Source organism: Stegostoma tigrinum, chromosome 13 (assembly GCF_030684315.1).
Source record: "Stegostoma tigrinum isolate sSteTig4 chromosome 13, sSteTig4.hap1, whole genome shotgun sequence".
NCBI classification, from domain to species: domain Eukaryota; kingdom Metazoa; phylum Chordata; class Chondrichthyes; order Orectolobiformes; family Stegostomatidae; genus Stegostoma; species Stegostoma tigrinum.
In genome coordinates this window covers 65,817,062-65,821,962 of record NC_081366.1, presented here as the reverse complement: position 1 = coordinate 65,821,962, position 4,901 = coordinate 65,817,062, and positions in this window count along the sequence as shown.

Below are 4,901 nucleotides of genomic sequence, written 5' to 3'. Positions count from 1 at the left end.
GGAGCAGGAAAGTTGATGTTTAGGTCAGGACCCTTTTAAATTTTGTTCTCAAAATGCTTTGGTCTATCCGTTAAACAAATTTGAACAAAGGTAGAATCTAGAACCACTTGAGCTGCAGAATGTGTTTATAGAATTGTTTATCTTTCGTTAACAGTCCCATTCATTCAGACCAGTTATTGATCAACAAAAACTCAGACCAGTGATTGCTCCACCTTGGAAACTATTAGCTTGGTAGATAGAGTTATCCTCATTGACATTAAAGTTATATAAAGCAGCCAGAAAGTTAACTTCATAACACTTACCAATACTATTTTATGAAAGATGTTTTCCTTAATTAATTTTCATAGCCTAATATTTGGAATAAAACTTATTTCGGTGTGAATATCTATATGGAGGTTTCCATGATGTAAAGTGGGAGGTGAACTGATTTCTGTAGTTTGAAAATGTGGCTCATTTAGGTTTCACAATACTACTTAAGGAGGAGCAGGGGAGTTCTCCCAGTTGTGCGAGCTGATACATATCCCTCAACACTGAACAGAGAATTGTCATTATCACATTGCTCTTCATGGGAGCTTGCTGTATGCAAATTGATTGTTGTGGTTCATTTAACTGACAGCAGCATGTGCACTCCAGAAGTGATCCAATAATCGTGAAGTTGTCTGATATTTTTGAAAATTGCTACACCAGTGAGATCCTTCCTTGCTGTAAACAGACTGGAATTAACAGCCTAAATGTGAAACCATTGTGGACGGCTGGAAAAACCCAACTGGTTCATTGTCCTTTCAAGAAGGAAACTGCCATCCTTACCTGGTTTGGCCTACATGTGACTCCAGACCCATAGCAATGTGGTTGTCTTTTAACTGCCCTCTGGGCAATTAGGGATGGGCAATAAATGCTGCCCAGCCAGTAACGCCCCTCATCCTGTGAATGACTAAAACAAAACATGGTGCAGTTAGATTGTCTGTATTGCTGCAACTTCACTGCAAACACCAAAACACGGAAACATGTCATGACCAATTACACTGTTATTCTGAGACTCTGTAGCAGGGAAATGGAGATGACCGTTCAGCACATTTGTGGGAAAAAAGATGAAGCAAAAGAAAATCCTCAGATATTCCAGAGAAAACAGCACCAGGCAGGAAGAGGAGATTCTGCAGGAGATTCTCTGAATCCACTGTGCTCCACTGGACGACAGAGAGATGGTGGAGGGGGTCTAGTGCTCCTGGTCAGCACTGTCAAGGGTCACTGGTTGAAAAGAAAAAGGTGGGATATGACACAATTATTCAGGAAAATATGGAAACTGGAAATATTAAACTTTCAGATTTCAATCCATCAAACAAATTTGAACAAAGATAGAATCTAAAATCACTTGAGCTGTGAAATATGATTATAGAATTGTTTATCTTTAATTTACAGTTGCATTCATTCAGACCAGTTATTGATCAACTAAAAACTCAGATCAGTGATTCTTCCAACACAGAAACTGTGAATTTAGTAAATACAGTTAAAGTTAACTTTAAAAAGCTACTGATAATATTTTATTAAGAGGTCACTGAAACTTAATTAGTTCATTCATTAATATAATTTATTTTTTGTAATAAACTCATATTAGCAGCCAAAACCTGTGTGAAACCATCCATATTGTTATTTGAGCAAAATCGATTCCTTTAGTTAGGATCTGTGGCTTGTGTAGATAAACTCAATGATGAAATTGTAACTCAAACTGAATAATTATCGCCCCTGTCTCGATTATTATAGAACATAAACACAATGATAAAGTCTCTGCTTTAAACACCATAACAGGGTTTCTGTATTAAATACAAGACAGTAATGGAGTCATTGTAACAAACAACTGAGTCTCAGCTTCTGCTAAACTTTACCACACTATTGTGGAGTTGCGCCCTGTAAAGATGCTGCTGACGGGGACTTGGGTCGACCAACATGCCCAGACTTCAGAACTTTGTGACTTTGCCACAATATCTCCCTCAGTACCTTAGCTGCACCACAAAGTGGTATATCACTGCCCCCACTTTGTTTACAGTTCGGAGAGCGTTTCCATTTCTCAGTGGCACCTCATGTCTAATGTAATAGTATTCAGAGTCTGCTTTTGCCTCATCTTCAGTATGAGCAGTCTGAACTAGTGTTTTTAACAATGGATCAGTGGATGGGTGCTACCAAGGAGGTTTTATTTATGTTCATGTATTTATCCATTTAGTTATTCTGTTTATGACCTTCCTGACTCAAAATATGACCACTAAACCTTGCATCTCTGTCTAAGCATATTTATACTCTGCACTAGCCGAAGTCCTGTTTGGATACATCATTAGGTGTTCCTCTCCATTGGGCCACCCCAAGCTAATACAGCTCCAGTGCTGTAGCTGGAGGTATTGCATGTCAATACTAAATCTTACCAACACAATTGAGGACGATAGCTGTTTCTTCATTTCCCTGAAAACTATGGATTGGCTCCATGACCATTTCCAAGGCTGACCGCTTTTTAAGAGTTGATGCAAAGGTACCAGGGTGGAGGCCACGTTATGTATGAACATTCCGTAACAATTCACCAGCCCACCAGATGTGGAGCCAGGGCACCTTTGATCGCTCCTACTTTATCTTCAAACGGGTATAACACGGTCTTGCTGAGTCTGTAGCCCAAGCAGGTCACTTCAAGTGCCTGGAACACACATTTTTCCCTTTTAAGAAATGTCTAAGGAATCCCACCAAGTTCTCTTAATTGCTCTTCCCTGTCAGTACATGTCATCTAGCTAAATAGCAACCTGGGGTTGAATTTATAAAATATTCTTATTTCCCACTGTCCATCAAAAAAATGGCACAAGCTAATGATATCCCATATGGCCATCTCATATATTGCGAGAAACCCTTGTGGGTATTAACTGTCACATACTTCTTGGAATCCTCATTTAACCGTAATTGCAAGTACACACGCTTCGGGAGGGTTTGGATATTTATCCAGCTGTGAAAACAGTTTACCATTTGTTTAAAATCCTTACAAAGGCAAACCAATCCATTGGGCTTCACATTCAGTATGACCAGTGCTGCCCATTCCAAAAACTATACTGGTTTGATTATTCTTTTGCTTTCCAGCCTTTGGATTTCTGCCTGTATTTTTGCCCGTAAGGCAGATGGCACTGGGCGGTTCTTGCAGAATCATGAAATTGTTTCCTGGCCAACATAGAGGATGGCCTTTGATAGTCTCTAGACCTTCCTGAAAAACTTTAGGGTTTTTATTTGGACTTCACTCAGGCAGCCATTTTCTAATTAAAAAATGTTGAGCCAATCCAGGTAAATCCTCCTCAACTAATTTCGCCCCATCAAGCTTGGGCCCGAGGCTTTTGTTACAATCAGTAGTAACTTAACCAGCTGCTTCTCATAATAGACTGGAACAGAAGTCGTATCCTTAATCTGTAAGGGTTTCCCAGTATAAGCTCTCAGCCTAGCTGTGGTCTTGCACAAATGTAAGGGTTTGAGTCCAGAACAAATTTTGTTAAAGACTGCTTCTGCGGTCAGTGAAATGGCCGTGCTGGTATTGATCTCTGTTAGAACTGGGGTGACCATTTAACCAGATGTTTATATTGATTGGTCTTGATTTGGATGTTGCTAAGCAATCTAACTGTTCCAACCCAGACGTAAGTGGCTTTTCCAGAGTGTGCACTCTCCTGGATGCCAGCCTGTGAGTTGTCTTACTCAAATTGTGTCTAAGTGGGACTATTTAGCTGTCTCAAGTCCACATACCAGCAGCAACTAAAGTGGCTTGCTGGCCCGGATCCTAAAGAAAATTTTGACTTTTCAGCACAGACTCTTTTCAGCACAGACTCCCTACTGTGTGGAAACAGGCCCTTCAGCCCAACAAGTCCACACCGACCCTTGGAGCATCCCACCCAGACCCATCTCCTTATAACTCAGCTATACTACACATCTCTGAACACTACAGGCAATTTAGCATGGCCAAACCATCTAGCCTGCACATCTTTGGACTGTGGGAGGAAACCGGAGCACCTGGAGAAAACCACGCAGACATGGGGAGAAAGTGCAAACTCCACAGTTGGCCAAAGCTTGGCTTTGTTTTGGGGTTTTGCTGTGGGCTGACCGAGAGCCCCATTGTTCAGGATTTGTCCTGGGTGAAGCTAAACAGTTGCCTTGACTCAATTGGCATTCCCCAAGCTCAGTCGGACTGGTGAGGGTGTCCACTTCAATTGGAATACCCTATAACATGCCGAATTTTCCAAGTTAAAGGCAGATGTACAGCCTGTTTGAAGTCCAGTTGGGCTTCAGCTAGTAGGAGCTTTTGTATGGTTATATCCTTAATCCCTCATACCAAATGGTCTCTCAGCGTCCCATTAAGGGTTAAACAAACGTCGAATGTCTCTGCAGTTGCCTTAACCTGGTCGAAATATCCCAATACCAATTTCCGCGGTTCCCAAATTGCCAAGTAAAACCGATAATGTCTCAGAATCAGATGTGGCTTGGGGTCGTAGCATTCCTTTACTAAATCCATTAACTCTTGAAAGGGTTTAATATTGGGTGTCTCAGGGAAAGTTAGGCTCCTACTAACTGAAAAAGCTGCAAGTGTACAAGCTGTCAGGCATACTCATTGCTTTTCATTTGCCCTTAATGTCATTTGTCCAGAAAAATATAGCACATATTTTCCAAATACTGGGCCCAACCTTCAATAGCAAGATCGAACGAGTCAAGCTTCCTAAATAATGGCATGATACCAGAAATGCTTGCCCCAAGTCGAAGATGACTGTTGCAAACTAATTCTTCAGGAGCGTGTTTTACTCTCAATGCCACTGAAATAACTGCACAAAGGCTGGTATTCCATCACCAAGTCACTCTTTATTTACATGTGGAAAGTCTGTGGCACTGATCCAATCTCCCTC